This window comes from Bombina bombina, chromosome 4 (assembly GCF_027579735.1).
Source record: "Bombina bombina isolate aBomBom1 chromosome 4, aBomBom1.pri, whole genome shotgun sequence".
Classification (NCBI taxonomy): Eukaryota; Metazoa; Chordata; class Amphibia; order Anura; family Bombinatoridae; genus Bombina; species Bombina bombina.
This window is the reverse complement of record NC_069502.1, coordinates 168,312,585-168,331,052: the sequence shown is the minus strand read 5'-3', so window position 1 is coordinate 168,331,052 and position 18,468 is coordinate 168,312,585. Positions and strand designations below refer to the sequence as shown.

Genomic DNA, 18,468 nt, shown 5'->3' with positions numbered 1-18,468 from the left:
TTAAATCAAAATGTTTCTTCAGACACCTAAACTTCACCTCCTCCATGCACCAAAGGCAAAGAGAATGACTGGGGGTTGTGGGTAAGGGAGTGATACTTAACAGTTTAACTGTGGTGCTCTTTGCTTCCTCCTGCTGGCCAGGAGTGATATTCCCAACAGTAATTACTCAAGCCGTGGACTGAGATACGAGAGAGATGGTGGAAGAGAGAGCGTTTGACAGGGGACTAGAAAGAGAAGGAACTAGAGAAGGAACTAAGGAGGGAGACAGATGTATTTGGGAGAAAAGAGAAACTATGTTGGAGAGATGATAGAGTTAGAGCAGGAATGGGAAACCTATGACACGTATAATACATTTAAAGACACCTCTGGGCTAACCCTATACTGCAGTGGTTAATAATATTGTTCTTATAAATCCATGCTGTATTTCAGCAATTCAGTAATAAAACTTTAATTGCCTATATAGTTTGCCAAAAAAGGATTCACCATCCCTGAGTTTGCTGCTAATTAGTACCTTCAGTTTGGAGGGTAGTCTTAATATATTACTCTCATACAAGACTTCTTCTCTTTTTTGTCCTCAAGTCTGAAACTGTCTTGAATACTCAGTCAGACCTTCTCCAATCCAGAAAACTTATAAACAGAACCTAAAAATGTTTAATTTGGACACATATCACTAGCCATATTTAGTATTCCAACACCTCCCTTTAAAAGATGTATTCTCCATCTGTAAACAACAACCACTTCATTTGTATCGCACACGTTTCTAGTTTCAGTTTCTTTTGAACATGACATTTATTATTATCATATCTCTATACCTCTACAGTGGATGTAATAATATGGAACTTAACCTACATACTTTTCTACTGGCAAGGACTGTGTAATATATTAGTTGCCTATAAATAAAATATATAGTATTTGAGTTCAAAAAAGCATAAAAGTACATTTTAATTATATACAGTACACTTACATACAAATCTTTCTTCTTTAGGAAGGACATACATTTTATAATGTAACAGATCACAGGAAATATCCCTGCTGTTGCGATAAAGCAATTAACTTTTTTTTTTTCACATTTTTTCATAGTGCTTTTTTGCCTCTTTGCAATCTTCTATTCTGCTTTTTGATTTGTTAACACCCATATATGATTGAAGTACCTTTTTTTAGCAGAATAAATAAAATGCCTCTGTTTATATTACATAGTAACATAGTAGATGAGGAGGAATTAAGGCAAAAATCCCAACAAGTTCAATCTTCACAGACCTTTGATCCCTATTTTTTCAGAACAAAAATGCCCTGCCAAGTGACATGACAGTAAAACTTTAAAACCATTACTTTCCACTAGCCTTAAAGCTTTATTTTTGTTGAAGTAACCAGTGCCCCTTCCAACTATATATGCTGACCATTAATACGCGTAATCAGACCTAATATGTTAACATAAATAAAAAGAGAGAAGCGCTCAACCTGGGAACGAACAATAGCATAATACCTTGTTCTATGTCTGTATTGAAACACTTTGTAGCTCAGCTCCACTGTCAGGTGCAAGCCAAAGAAGGGTGCTGTAATCCCTTAAATATTCACAAAGCCACAGGGAGGCAGCACCTTGCAATATAAAAAAGTCTTTATTTCCACATACTGGAATTAAACAGTGATGTTTTGGGTACAAGACCCTTAATCATACTTATTAAGTATGATTAAGGGTCTTGTACCCGAAACGTCACTGTTTTATTCCAGTATGTGGAAATAAAGACTTTTTTATATTGCAAGGTTCTGCCTCTCTGTGGATTTGTTCTATGGCTAGTTACCACCCAGTAATGACAAAATGACAGTACACTCCAGCCCCGAAATACCAGGCAATCCCTCTCTGAACGAGAGAAATGGGAAAACCCCAGACGTACATTTTGGCCTAGTGTGGGCCTCATCAGTGAGGTGCAGCCATATCCCTCTAGGCACACTGAGCAACGGGTCCACGTTAAGTCAGGATGAGATTGATAGCGCTTCTCTCTTTTTATTTATGCAAATTAGGACTTTAAGGGAAGTCTCCCTAAGCATGATGCGGGAATCCAGACGGGGACCCGTTGCTCAGTGTGTCTAGAAGGATATGGCTGCACCTCACTGACGAGGCCCATACTAGGCCGAAACGTACATCTGAGGTTTTGCCGTTTCTTTCGTTCAGAGAGGGATTGCCTAGTATTTTGGGGCTGGCCTGTACTGTTAAATCTGGATCAGACTGATATGCTAGTGGAAAGTTCTTCTCTGTGAAAGGCGCACGTTGAGCAAAAAGAAGCTGCTTCTTGGGTGGTAAGTAGCCATAGAACAAGCTATTATGCTATTGTTCATTCCCAGGTTGAGCATTGCTCTCTTTTTATTTATGCACATTTTGACTCTTAGGGAAGTCTCCCTACGTGTGATCCGGGAATCCAGAGGTGGGCCCTATGCTCAGTGTGTCTAGAGGGATATGGTTGCACCTCACTGACGAGGCCTATACTAGAACGAAACGTACGTCTGAGGTTTTGCTGTTTCTCTCGTTCAGAGAGGAATTGCCTGGTATTTTGGGACTTTAATGTTAAGTCAGGATCAGACTGATGTGCTACAGGAAAGTTCTCTGTGAAAGGCACATGTTGAGCAAAAAGAAGCTGCTTCTGGGTGGTAACTAGCCATAGAACAAGCTATTATGCTATTGTTCATTCCCCGGTTGAGCGCTTCTCTCTTCTTATTTATGCTAGTTTTGTTAACATCTACTCAAATGTTTGATATTCCATTCCATTTATATATACAATTTATATATATTGCATAGTCCTTTTTTTTAACCAGTTTATTTAGGGGTAGACATATGCATTATTACCATACAGTTATGATTTTTTTTATGCATGCAAACATCTTATTTTACTTATAAATTGCTGCCTGGTATTGAGCTCATCTGTTTTGTTTTCCACCTCTTTTTTGCCAAGTACTGTCACATTTGAGTAATAGGTAGTATTCTTACTTTTGCTACCAAAATGTAAAATTGTTAAACCTCATTTATCAACGAATTCTTCAACTTTATGTAAATCAATTTACAGAACAATTATATCCTGAAAGGACCTAATCAATTTACACAGTGTCGCTACCTAATTTTATTACAAGACCAGAGACTCCAATTTTGCATTCTCTTTCTTTACTACTCAATGCAGCATTTAAAAGTATAAGGATAATAACAACAAGGATATTAAAACAGCATAGAAATTAAAGAACCACAATAAGTAGCTAATGAGAGAGCTAACTTATAACTCCAAGAAAAAAGAGACCAATCAGAGAAGGAATAGTGTCCATAAACTGTCCAATAAGCAGCCAAACCTCCTCTTTCTTTTTGCTGCTCAACTGAGATAAGTATTAAAAAAAAATTGTCTCTATATTAAACTTGGTTTTGTTTAATTATATGTTTTTTATTTCTATTTTAGCTGTTAAGTTTGAATTTTATACTGTGACATTTCGTTTATTTGTTTGCCTCCGTTTTTTGGTTTTGTCCGTTTTTTTTATAAAGACTCTTTTATTTAGCTTCAAGGTACTTGTTTGACCGTTTTATTTCCTTCTAAATTCCCCCCCTTTACCTCCACGTGTATTCCGTTTTCTGTTTCTTTTATTTTCTCTGACATCCGTTTGTTACTTACTTGAATGTCCCTCAGCTCTAGCCTGTACATTCCTCAATTTCTGTATAAAGCCATTTTGTGGGCCGGACTTTGCTTTCCCGCCCCCTGACTCTGACACAGCTGTTTGCAGTTCAGTCAGGGATTCCCTCAGACCGATCCTGTGCTGCCATCTGCTGTCAGACATTTAGTTGAGGAAATTACAGACATATTTCTGAACGGTTTTTAAGCCACTGTTGCCATCTTGTGGTATTTGTTTATATTAACTCAGTTTTATTTAAACTTTGTGTAAAAAATTTGGTTTACCTATTTTTTAAAAAAGTTTTATCTGTGGGAATTTTGTTATCATAACATTGTTAAAACAACTTTATTCACATTATTATTTAATTTTTTATTTACATCCTCATAGCATTAAGTTTTAGTAAACTTTTATTTTATTAACACAAAAAAATTTATATATATTTTTAAAATGTCTGAAAACCCAGAATGTACTCCTCCTTTAACAGCACAGACTGTTCAGACTATGATTGATACTTCAATGAACAATCTTTTTAACAAAATGTCTTCATTAATGGGCATTAAAGAAACAAAAAAATGTTTAAAGAGAAAAAATCCTTCTATTTCTGTAATTGCCAGTAAAAAACTTGTTACAAAATCTTGTCAGCTTTTGTCTTACACCGCAATTCCTCGCAGCAAGGGAACAAAAACTGCTGTCAAAAGAACCCTGAATCCCAAGTGTATCCAAATGGGAGATACTAGCCTAAGTCCAATATTAAAAGAAAATGTAAAAAATGTTGAAAAATCATCTTCGGATTATAACAGTTCTGAGGATGGTAGTTATACAGATATCAATTCAGATTCTATTTATGATGATTCTGAAAACTCAGATTATACCCCTGCTACTAAAAAACATAAAAAATGCATAAAAAAGAGATTTTATTGAGGAAGAAACAGAATTCACTGATTGTCTGGGTATTCCAAGATTTAATCCTGATGAGCTACATCATCCACGCTCGGCGGAATGGTGTCCCACTATTGGGGTGGCAAAATTCATTGATTTCCAACTTAGGAAACCTTTAAAGAAGCAGACTCGCAATAAAATGAGGGCGGAATGTCCTCGCCCCTTACTCCCTAAAAACGCATCAATTACCCCTGAGGTTGATCCTAAAATCCTTAAATTTATTGGTGCTCCAGGTTACAAAGTAAAAAAGGGGATTGATAGATCCTGGAAAATCTGTCAGGACAAATTGTTAGATTCCATAGGTCCCTTGACTAAGTTATTTGAATTATCAGAACAGGGTGTTGCAGAGGATGCCCCCCTTGACCAGTATGTCGTTAGAGAATGGGTCCAAAGGCTCTTATGCTTTATAGGTAATACAAATGCCGCCATGACTTTAGAAAGACGACAAAATATATTGCGAAAAATTGACCCAAAAATATCAGATTTCGCTTCTAATGATATATCCCCTGATGATAATGGGTTGTTATTTGGTGACTCTTATTTGAAAGAGCTCAATCAATATGTAAATACCGTTTCTAATCTCAACAAGGTTAAAACCTCTGTTAAAAAGATATTTTACCCTAATCAGAGTTTCTCTGACAGGGCCGGGAGAGGCAGAGGCCGCTTTCCCGGCCATCACCCATACCTATCCAGGTCTCATTATAACCAGTCAACCCCATTATTCTACCCAATATCAGTCTCAATTCAACAGAAGTTTCCAAGAGCCTTCAACCACATCATCTTTTTTCCCAGCAAGAGGACGCCCTTGGAACCAAAGAGGCTTCAGGGGTAGATCAAGATCAAGACAAGCTCCAGGTAAGATTATTGGTTCCTTCTCAGGTTCTTTCTTCCCAAAACAGAATTGGTGGCAGAATTGCTTTGTTTGCCCAGAACTGGGCTTCAATCACTTCGGATCCTTGGGTTCTTCAAACTGTGTCAGGGATTTACATAGAATTTATTTCCCTTCCCATTCAAATAAAATTTCCACAACCAATTAATTTTTCCCAAAAAGACAAAATTCTGGTTCAAAACGAAATTTCTTCCCTTTTTTCCAAAAAAGCTATCCTTCCGGTCCCTCATCCTCAAAACTTTTATTTGAGCAATCTTTTTCTTGTAAAAAAGAAAAACAACCAATTCAGACCTGTCATAAATCTAAAATCTTTAAATGCTTACGTTGTTTACCATCATTTCAAGATGGAGGGCATTCATTTATTAAGAAAATGCCTAAGAGAAAACGATTGGCTAGTTTGTTTAGATCTCACAGATGCTTACTTAACCGTGCCAATCGCTCAAGAGCATTGGAAATTTTTAACTTTCTGTTGGGAAGATCAATTTTGGAATTTCACCTGTCTTCCCTTCGGCCTATCCTCTGCTCCTTGGATTTTCACAAAATTACTCAAACCTGTGATAGCTTGGTTAAGACTTCGAGGTGTTCGTCTAATAATCTATTTGGACGACATCCTTATTATGGACCAGAATTTTCTCTCACTCCAAAACCATCTGTCTTCCACAATCTCCCTTCTGGAATCTCTAGGTTTCATAGTAAACAGACAGAAATCAATTTTATCCCCTACCAAATCCTTAGTTTTCTTAGGTTTCAAGATAGATACAATTCTTTCCACTTTGAGTCTTCCATTAGACAAAGTGAAGAATATAAAGAAAGAGATTTCCAAAACCTTATCCAAAGAGTCAGTTCCTATCAGAACTATAGCCAGGATAATAGGGTTACTATCATCCTCTATTCAGGCTATATTTCCTGCCCCTCTTCATTATTGCAAACTTCAAAGATTGAAAATCCTTCATTTGAGAAAAGGTTTTTCCTACTCTCATTTGATTCCCATATCTCCAGAAGCGAAAGAAGAACTTTCCTGGGGGCTTTCTCATTTAGAAGCCTGGAACGGAAGAGCCATTTTTGGCAAAACGCCGGATTTCATCATCGAATCTGATGCCAGTCTTTCAGGCTGGGGAGCTCGTTGCGGTCCTTCCATCACAGGTGGCAAATGGACTCTGGAAGAGAAACGCTTTCATATAAATTGTTTAGAATTATTGGCTGGCTCGTTTGCAGTCAAGAGTTTTGCAAGGTCTTCTTCTCCAGTTTCTATTCTCCTTGGTATGGACAATATTTCTGCGGTGCAGTATCTCAATCGTTTGGGAGGCACCAAGTCCAGGGACCTGTCCAACATCACCAAAGATTTTATTCATCTTTGTTTGGACAGGAACATTTCAGTCAGAGCAGAATATATTCTAGGACAATCAAATTCGGCTGCGGACTGGGGATCTCGTCATTTGACGGACTTCAGCGATTGGAAGTTGGACATGAGTCTTTCTCTCTCTCTCCAATCTCTCAGGGGTCCCTTTTGTTTGGATCTATTTGCATCCAGGACCAATTTTCAGATTCTTCCTTATTTCAGCTGGCGTCCGGACTCAGAAGCAGCTGCCATAGATGCTTTTCTCCATCCATGGCCGCGTCAGGGGGTTTACGCGTTTCCTCCCTTCTCGATGATTCCGAGGACAATTTCAATTGTTCGCAGGGATCTCCTATGTCTAACGATTGTGAACCCTCTTTGGCCGACACAGTCATGGTATCCATCCCTTTTGGAGATTTCCATCGATCTCCCAATTCTTCTTCCTTGTCCTCCCCATCTTCTCACAGATCCAGAGGGCAATTATAACGATCTAGTCCTTCAAGGTTCTCTTCTCCTAGTAGCATGGACAATCTCAGGGGACCCTGGGCTCTCCGAGGCCTTTCGGCTGGAGCAAGATCCCTCATTCAGGAATCTTGGGCCCCAGGTACTCGTAGACGCTACTTTGCCGCTTGGTCTAAATGGTCTGGCTGGTGCTTGCAAAGGAATCTGGATCCCTTTTCTTCAGATTTAACTGACATTATTAATTATTTATCTCACCTTTTTGATTTAGGTTTAGCTTATAGAACTATCAATGTTCATCGCTCAGCCATTTCTGCAAGACATAATTTGATTAATAATGTTTCTGTTGGTAAACACCCTTTGGTTTGTAAGATCCTCAAAGCCATGAAACTAAAACGACCTCCAGTCCCTAAACATGAATTTTTCTGGGATGTGGATTTAATATTTTCTCTTTTTAAATCTTGGCCAGATAATATTTCTCTATCCTTAAAACAACTCACAGCTAAACTCGCCACTCTTCTTTGTCTAATTTCTTTCAGAAGAGTTTCTGATGTTAAAGCCCTAGATTGGAATTCTAAACGTTTCTCCCCGGAAGGTGTTACCTTTTTCATTTCACGAAGAACTAAAACTCTTTCCACATCTATATTTTACCCTTACCTTCCTTCTGAACCTTCCCTTTGTGTGGTTGAATGTTTGAAATCTTATGAATCCAGAACTTTACCTTTTAGAAAACCTTCTAATAACCAACTTCTGATATCTTTTATTCCCCCTCATGCTTCTGTCTCTTCTATTTCCATAGCAAGATGGGTTAAATGGGTTATGAAAGAAGCTGGGATTGATATTTCTTTCTCAGCTCATTCAGTTAGAGGCTTTGCTGCTTCTAAACCCTGCTCCTGTTCAGCGGATTTTGGATGCGGCAGATTCGTCTTCAGACTCTACTTTTAAGCAATTTTATTTCAGACCCATTCAACATGCCTCGCTTTCCTTATTCTCTTAAGTGTTATTATCTTTCATTATGGTGCTTTAAACTTGCAAAATAGGAGTCTCTGGTCTTGTAATAAAATTCTGATTATCCTAGTATTATGAAGGCATAATCTAGATTTTATTAAAGACACAGAGACAAGTATTTTCCCTCCTCAGTTTTGTATATGATACCCTCCCACTTAAATTATATGTTATTATTATATATTTTTTGTTTTGACAGTCTCCATCTGAAAGAAACCCGTTTATGGTATCAGGATTCTTACCTTCTGTTCAAGAGGATTTCCACCTTCCGAACATTCCTGGATCAACTTCATCTTCGGCAGTCAAGTTCGACTCGACCAAGTTTTTCTTCAATCAATCTTTCAACTGTTATTTGTTTGGGACTTTTTGTTTTCTTCATGGTTTTAAAATGTTTTCCCTTTGTGAGCATCAATCAAGAAAGAGGAGGTTTGGCTGCTTATTGGACAGTTTATGGACACTATTCCTTCTCTGATTGGTCTCTTTTTTTTCTTGGAGTTATAAGTTAGCTCTCTCATTAGCTACTTATTGTGGTTCTTTAATTTATATGCTGTTTTAATATCCTTGTTGTTATTATCCTTATATTTTTAAATGCTGAATTGAGTAGTAAAGAAAGAGAATGCAAAATACTCGTCTCTGTGTCTTTAATAAAATCTAGATTATACCTTCATAATACTAGGATAATCGGAATTCTTCTTCTAGGTCATATAAGAAAGTATTAAAAATAACTTGGCTCAGTTACTGATTCTTGAGGGACCTAATGTATTACTTTTGTTCAGTTGAGTTTACTACTACTCTGTTTCATTTGACTACAAAATGTTTAATGGAAAATGTGGTAGAAAATATGCTTATGTTTTCAACTGGAATATAATATTCTCCTTTGACAGACAATTTCTGTTTTCTAAAATACTTTTTTTGTTTTGCTTTAGGATGTAAGTCACTTGGGGCTTGTGTGTTCAGTACGGAAAAATTGTTGCCGAATATTTTTTTTCCACCAAAGTTGAACTGAGGTAAGATTTTTTTTTTTTAATGTTTCTATTTAGCAGTAAAACAGTTAAAAAATAATATATATTATTTTTAATATAATTTGTGTGTGAACCTATATATTCACATATTTAAAAAGAATCATTTTGTTACACCAACTGTTCCAAAATAATTGGAATCTACCATAGCAACTTTATGTACACATGAAGCACACAAGTAGATCTCATTGACAGCCATAGACTCCCACAGAAAAGCCCTAATGAAAAGCTCCACTTACTCGTTGCAAACTTTGGTTTCCTTTTGCCCTTAGTAATGGAGCAAAACGAAGGCTAGTGAGGCAGTGGCTATGATACGCCTGAGAAGCACATTTATTAACCTAATAGAGGTAACTTAAATTTACGATTAAATTAGCAGGTTACACAATGACAATTAGAATTGTATCTAATATCATTTATTTAAGCCTCTGCAGACAGTCCCCTTATCTCAGGGCTATTTATTTATTATCTATTGACTTGCATTTTAGCCAGTTAGTGCTGTGTCCTGCACAACTCCACAGGACAGAGCATAATGTTATCTATATGACACACATAAATTATCAGTCTCTTGTGAAAAAGCTAATAAAAAAGCATGTGATAAGAGGCTGTCTGTAGTGGCTTAAACAGTCTGAAATTTAGAGATTAAACGGTTATAAAGTATATTAATATAACAATGTTAATTATGCAAAGCTGGAGAATGGGTTGTAAAGGCATTATCTATATTTTTAAATAATAGCGATTTTGGTGTAGACTGAATTCTGACCCAGGCAGGATGAAATACTTGCAAGCACACAAACAAGGTTTCCAAACAATCTGACCACATGTTAAAACCAGAAACTCCGTAATGCAACTAATGCATAAAAAATGCAGTGGATGACTGGAAATTTTGGAACCAGGGGGCAAGTAGAATTCAGTGGCCCATGTACTAAACCCTGCCCACTATGAAATTATATATCTAATAGTAAAAATACAAGGGAAGCAAAGCACCTAAGAAATTATAAAAATTAGGCTATAAAAACAGAATTTTAAACCTTTGAGTGCTAAGCACTTTCCACCTGGGTGCTAAGATTTTTTAATGTTATTTTTATTGTTTTATTTTTTGAATTTTTTTTTATTTATTTTTGAATTTTTTTTAGACCCCCCAAGACTTACCCTGTTGGAAAGGTTAGGCGATTACCTCTCCAATGGTGGTCTTGGGGGTCTGTAGCTGCTTAGATGCCTGAGATACATTGTCGAGTATAAATAAAGCTGCGCGGTGACGTCATCACGTTATTGCGCGTGACGTCACCACGCAAAAGGGGAAGCCCCGGTGATGCCTGTCACTCTACAGGCACGATCGCCGGGGTAGGAGTGGGTGGGAGCCCCCAGATCTCCCTGAAAGTGGGAGAGTGCTAGTGACAGCTCTGAGCCGTCATTAGCACCAGAGTGGGAAACTCTGTGACGGCTCAGAGCCGTCATTAGCACTCAAAGGGTTAATGGAAAATATATATATATATATATACAGGTGGCCCTCAGTTTACAACGGTTCAATTTACACCGTTTCAGAATAACAACCTTTTTTTCCAGTCATGTGACTGCTATTGAAAAGCATTGAGAAGCAGTGCATTCTTGAAAATAGCCAGTAGGTGGAGATGTCCGCTTGTGTTGCAGCAAAGCCAAGCAAGCTGAAATTAATCAGTTTAACCAGACCTGAGCTATAGAGCAGATTTCAAAGGAAATAGATCTTCCTGTTTATAAATCAGTCCAGATTGGAATGCATAGAAAGAACTGTTTGCAGAAAAATGCAAGTGAAGTCTGTGTTATGTGATTATTTTATTAGGTTTATAATGCTGTTTAGCAAATGTTTTTGTTCATTTAACTTAAGTTTAATGATATATTCTGTGTTGTGTGATTATTTTATTAGGTTTATAATGCTGTTTAGCATTTAAAGTCTTCATTTCAAAGCTTTAAAAATAATGTATTAGGTGTTACATATGACAATTTTGAGAGGGGCCTGAAACCTAACCCCCTCACTTCCCATTGACTTACATTATGTACTGGGTTTCAATTTACAATGGTTTCGATTTACAACCATTCCTTCTGGAACCTAACCCCAGCGTAAACTGAGGGCTACCTATATATATATATATATATATATATATATATATATATATATATATATATATATACACAAAAGAGACAAGGTGCACTCCAAACTTCACTACTATAGCCTTGGGTGCAGCAAACAAAATGCACAATCTTGAAGAAAAAGCGCACTCCAAAGGTCTTAATATAACTTCCACTTTAATGTGTAACTTTTTCAAGCCTTAGCAGCTCGTCCTCAGACAGACAGAAATTGAACAGTTACACTTACCGCCACCATAGCTTTATACACAGCACACCTGAGCGTCACACTGTACACGGTAGACCCTCCCAGAAGTGGGAGTAGTCAGCCGTATCAACGTAACTCTTCATAACAAAAACACCTAAATCAGTGATATATAACTTTTTAACCAACTAAAATGCAGATAATACAACAGTACAGTAAACAAACACCACCGGAGATAAATATGTAGGGCATTCACAATACTTATGATAAATTGTTGCCAGTCCGTACGCCACATAGTAACCATAGAAACTGTCAACAAAACCGCTGTCCATAAAATTGCGGAGCTGAAAAATTGAGCCTCTGCCATATGTGTACCAGATAATGTGTGTCAGATACATGTAGATGACATCCGGGGAATAAATCATGTTATAACCTAAAAATAGAACCCACATAGACAGAACAGAATAAACACAGAAGTATAGCAACGAACAAGTTAAGACAGAACAATCAGATGGACACGGAGTGGTGATATATATATTTTTTTTTTTACTAACATCCATGTACAGCCCTAGCATACTGCTGACATTGACATTTCCAGAAAACGTCTGACATCCATGTACAGTCCTAACATACTACAGACATCCTTGTACAGCCCCTTACAAAACCATTAATCAGGGCCCCCCATACATACATAGAAACACACACTCACAAACAGATTCACATACACACAGAAACACACTCAGACATACATAGGCACTAGCACATACAGACACACACACACAGTGACACACACATAAACAGACACATACAGAAATATAACTCAGATATACAAAAAGACTCACACAGACACACACAAACCGATACACACAGATACACACAGCACGCAAGCACTATCAGATACCATATACACATAGGAACGAACATACACAAAACCAGGCACCACTTGCACACAGACACCCAAAAAGCACAGACAAGAAGCCACATATATCCTCACTCACACACACAAGCACCCACAGGAATACACACTAAGAGGCTGGCTAATCCACAAATATATACAGACAAGCACACACACACACTCAGATACACACACTTTCACATGACTTTTCCATGAGTTAAATATATAATAATTGAATAAAATGTTTTATTAATATTATATGCCAGTTGTACTTGACAAGATGGAGTGACCCTAGGGTTGCCACCTTTTGCCCAGAAGATTCCTGGACACTTTTTAAATTTGGATGGAGAGGGTGTGTCTCAGGGCGTGGCTTGGGACGTGGCTTCTCGCAGCCTCAAATTTAATATTTAATATATATTTATATTATATATTAATATATAAATTTATGGAGCACATTCTTACTGCGTTTTACAGTTTATTCACTTATTTAAAGGTAGTCATTGAAGCATTATATTCTGTATTCTACATTATTTCCTTCCTTATTGTCTTCATTTCATTTTCATGTCACAGAAAACTGTTATACGTTAAGGTCATCCAGATCTACCCCAGCTCTTACCTTTCCCTCTAGCTCCCTGTCCAATGCACAGAATTAATTATTCCAGACTAGAACAAGCAGGGAATAATGTAACAGGTGTTCTGTTACCATAGGAGGACTCATTGTACCCATGGGGCACATTACTCTCTGTCTGACTACTCTGAGCTCATTGCCTCCTCAGACCATCCAGGAGCGCTTACAACTTTTCAAAACAAGGAAGTGACGAGATACGCCCATGTGTCGGACCAGAAGCCAATAGAGTTTGACAGATTGCCTAGACAAACCACAATAATGGAAGCTCTTTTCCACCTACACCTTACTGCAGTGCTACATGGCTGAAAGTTACAGATGCAGAAGTGGTGAAGCCTGAAGGTTGCCCTGAGAAAGGCATGGCCGGGATGGTTACTTACAGTTGCTCGCTCAGCTGCCCCTCACCGCGGGAGTCCGGGACATTTAGAGGATGACCCGGGACTTTCCTCCTGATTCCAGGGCTGTTCCGGTGATACTGGGGCAGGTGGCAACCCTAAGTGGCCCCCTGCTCCTACTTACTGTGTACCAGTAATACACTACATTTGATTAAGATTAAGGGCCTTTTACAACCACTTATTACAGTTTTCTGCCACATGACTCCCTTCACTCATTTATGCCACTCATCATATACCATATTAAAACTGTCCAATCAGCTCCCCTACTCCCATGAATGCCAGCTAAATGCCACAATATACCAGGCAAGATGCAAGACTCCCTGCCCCCATACATTTCCTGAGAGATATCACAGCTCACTTTAACTTGTGGATTTAATATTAAAACCACAAATGTTATATATATATATATATATATATATATATATATATATATATATATATATATATATATATATATATAAAATAATTTTTTAATACTAAAAATATAAAAACTATGCAATAAGCATGGGAAACTGCAGTAACAAAGTGCATTTATTGAAGGGAAACAACTGACAGAGTGAAGTACTGATATTAAATCAATCAGTCTATCGTATCAACATACATAGAAACAAAATCAGTTTTATTCTCTTTAATTTTCAGTGCACATAACTAAGATACTCAGAAGTTAGTGTCTGGACCCAGTAGATCTCACTTTATATCTTGAGTGACATAGGAGTGTACTCAGCACTGTTTTACAGGAGGGAAAGTACATTGTTTATTATACAGACCAGAAGAGGTTCCTGCATAAAAAAGGCACTAGCATTTCCTTTTTTGTACAAGGGCACCAGCTAGTGACAACACAATACTTATTGAGAGCTGTTGTAATAAAGCATCATTTATTATACAGACCAGAAGAGGTTCCTGCATAAAAAAGGCACTAGCATTTCCTTTTTTGTACAAGGGCACCAGCTAGTGACAACACAATGCTTACTGAGAGCTGTAGTAATAAAGCATCATTTATTATACAGACCAGAAGAGGTTCCTGCATAAAAAAGGCACTAGCATTTCCTTTTTTGTACAAGGGCACCAGCTAGTGACAACACAATACTTATTGAGAGCTGTAGTAATAAAGCATGCTCTGCAGTCAATGTTGTAAACTTGTTAAAAAGCAGCAAATTACCAGATCACATTAAAAACAAAATATTAACAATAAAAAGTTAAAATAAACTGCCAGCAAAATGTGGGAAGCTATAATCATTACCAGCACTCCTCACAGTCACAACAGTCAACATTGTTGATAAGTAGAAAGCTTACAGTTCACATTAAAAGCATTAATATAAACACTATCATTTAACATAATGAGGAAAGTTATAAACCCTATACCCCTTACTGTGCACGTCTTCCTCCAGTTCTTATTCTCCCCTCTTTTTTCTAGTGAAGCCTGTGCTAGTTGGTGGGTCCCAGACCAGATCACAGTAACAGCAAGTCAGTGAACATCAGGCCGAGCCAGGCTAGGGTTGCAACCTTTTGCCCAGGAAATTTCTGGACACTTTTTAAGTGGGCGTGGAGGGTGTGTGTCTCAGGGCGTGGCTTCTTGCGGCATCAAATTTATTATGAAATCAATTTTTATATTTTATATATATATAATAAAAATATATATATAATAAATATATATAATATATATTTATATAATATATATATATATATATATAATATATATTTATATAATATATATATAATATATACTGTATATATATATATATATATATATATACACACTAAGTTGAAACCCCAATACCAAGTAAAATAGTGCTGTATAGCCAGATTTACAAATATAACTGTTATGCCGTTAGGTTTAATTACAAACTATCAAAATTACTGCATTACCTTGCTTCTAGGCTTCATGAACCTGTGTGACCGGACTCGGGGTAACTGGTGTAGGTGGGGTCGGGGGACGTGCGCAATCACGATGTCCTGCCTCTCTCTCTCTCTCTCTCTCTGCTGCCTGCAGGATGTGACGACTCCCCCGCTCTGACCCTCTTCCCCCCCTCCCACTGGTGTCACACTAATCATCATACTCCGTCTCTCCAGCTCTCCTGAAGTCTGCAGACTACGCGGTTAATCCCAGGCTAAGCGCTCCTCTGGCCATCTAATATTTTGTAAAGTTTGTGCTCAATGCACCAGGGGAGCGCTTAGCCCGGGGCATTTGAGGCTAGTTCTGGGACACGGGACACAGAGCCTCAGACCGGGACTGTCCCGGTGAAACCGGGGCAGGTGGCAACCCTACCAGCCCTGCATCCTGCATAACTAATAATGCCAAGAATTAAAATGAGTTTTTACTTCTCTGATTGGCTCCCTCGCTAAGAGGCATCATGAGGGATGCCTCCTATTGGTCATTATTTTTGCTTCAGGTAGTTTTAAGGTAATTTTACAACCAGTGGGTGGCGCTGCTGCTATTGAAGAAATGTATCCATCTTTTGCTATGGAGATATGCAGTCCTGTATGATGCCTCTCCATAGCATTACATGGGTAAAAAAAAAAAAAAAGGTGAATTTTTTTTTTTTTACTTTTTTTTTTTTTTTAAATTAAAATTAATTTAACTAAACTTTGGCCCCATATGGCAGGGGAAGCAGTGCATCCCCTGCCTCCTATGACTGCATGTCCCTCTTCTGCATGTGTCTATTATGTTCAATGCATGTTTCCGACCATTAGGAGACATCCTGTGTATTCTTTTTAGTGTCTGAAGAGAACTTCCTGCGACTCTTTCCGATGCTACCTGCCTGTGTTATCCAGTAATCTTGTTTGTCACTATTTACATCAGAGCTGTCATAGTTAGAGGATGCCCAGGTCATCTTCTTGGGGATCACAGACATGCACAAAAAGTAAAGAGTTGTGGGGCTGCTCTATACGTCACACACCCTACAGCTAGGAGAAGATTCAAATATTTATTTTGGTTTATTGAAATGACCAATATTTTTTTTATGATATTTTTTTTTTGTGGTTACAACTCATACAAAATATAGAAAAGTGACATTTCGCTTGCCAGCCATTATTATAATCATAGTCAACTACATGTGAAACTGAAACGGTAAAGAAACTGAAGTCACAATAACAAATATTGCAAAATAGAAAAAAGTGATTAAGTGTCAGCATTTAATATGTATTTAATATTAGTACCTCGTGAAGAATGCATAGGAACTTTTAATTTATGTATTCTTTATCATCATTTTAAGGATGCTGAAAAATGTTTAAATTTGATCCAAGTGAAAAACCTATGTCAGTATCAGCAGGGCATTTCAGGATGTTAGTATACTAGATTGCCTTGCTGAGAGGGTCAGTGAGAATTTATACTGGGTGTGATGTGTGCGAGATTGGTTAGTGGTGCTTACCAGAAGTACCTTATTTCACTCGTTATCTGCATCTGGGTGTCAGTTCATTTATAAAAGGAAATCAGGGGCATCACAAGCGCAAAACATATGAGAAATATATATTGCCTATTGGTTAGACTTATCTTGATTTGTTTTTGTTTTTAAAAAAGCTTACCAGCAGTAATATATTTATACTCTAAGAGTGTTAAATACATTATGGCAAAAATTGACACTGCCAGTGATAGGTGGGATAGCGCAACTGCAGCCCCTAGTGGGCTGACCAGCCATATTCCTCAAGAACTGCACAACTCTCAGCTCCTGAAAGGATTTACCTATGTTTTTAACCCCTTTACTTGGTTTAAAAACGTAGCGTGTTTAAAGGAACAGTAAAGTCAAAAGGAAACTTTCATGATTCAGACAGAGCATGCAACTTTTTCCATTTACTTTTATTATTTAATTTGCTTTGTTCTCTTGGTATCTTTTGTTAAAAAGGCATACCTAGATAGACTTAGGAGCAGTAATCATTTGTAGCTGTTGATTGGTGGCTGCACATATGTCTCTTGTCATTGATACCAAGAGAAGGAAGCAGATTTGATAATAGAAATAAACTGTAAAGTTGTTTAAAATTGTACGTTCTACCTAAATCATGAAAGAAAACTGTTGTGTTTCATGTCCTTTTAATGCAAAACATTGCATCCCCAAAAACAAATAAGAGGATGTAATATTTTATATTTCACTTTAATGTCCCTTTAAAGTACATTTATTCAGTTATTGTTGCAACCATATACCTGAAAGATCATGATAAATGTATATAAATAAATCCGAATCACCAAAATAAAATGTCGGTAAGTGTGAAACAAATACCCAAACTAAAGAATAATGTGATATAACAGAATGAAATCATGTAATAGGATCCTATGGAAGTGACAATGGGAAATCATTTATATAAACAATAGTAAGATGTAATGATGTTCAGATAAATTCAGATGGTAAATATCCTCAAAGAAAATATAATATTTTCCCAGCAGAAGCTTTTATTAGGAAAACGCCAAGGGCTAATTCTCAAAAGCTGACCGGCTTGGAGAGAAATAATCAGCTTACTTTACTGAGCAAATTATAAGGTTAGTGTTTCGCCTTAACTTAAAGCATTCTAGCGGCATCCCCTTATTGAGATACGCAGTTCCCAAGGTACAAATTGCCCTAAGGGGGCTCATAATACTGACAATTAATCTTATAGAATCTTACCATACCAAAGAGCTTTAAAGAATTGAGCCCCAGGTCACTTAGACTGGAGCTCTATTTTTGATCTCAACTCTTTATGTTTTACTTAAAATAAACAACTATTAGATGTTAAATTTAATAATACATTGTTCTGAGAGGATCAAATGGTAATATTTTTGGATATAGATATCCAGTAAATGGACAGATTAAAATTTATTTTCCCAATAAAAGGTTAAATTGAATAATTTTAGTAGTTGAGATAGTTGCCATCATAGAGGATACATTGACAAACATTTAGGGCAAGATTATAAGTGGAGCGGAATGCACTTCTATATAGATACATATATACAGACATAAATACATATGTATCTCTATGTTAAAGCACCTTGCC

The 18,468-nt window shown here is 37.2% G+C and overlaps 1 protein-coding gene across 4 annotated transcripts in view; it reads left to right on the top strand.

Moving 5' to 3' along the window:
• HPCAL1 (hippocalcin like 1) overlaps nt 1–18,468 on the top strand; it is a 564,761-nt gene that overhangs the window by 388,651 nt on the left and 157,642 nt on the right. For all 4 annotated transcript variants that reach the window (XM_053709690.1, XM_053709687.1, XM_053709689.1 and 1 more), the window contains one exon: nt 9,197–9,277. The gene's annotated coding sequence lies outside the window, so the exon portion shown is untranslated. The remainder of the gene's footprint in view (nt 1–9,196; nt 9,278–18,468) is intronic.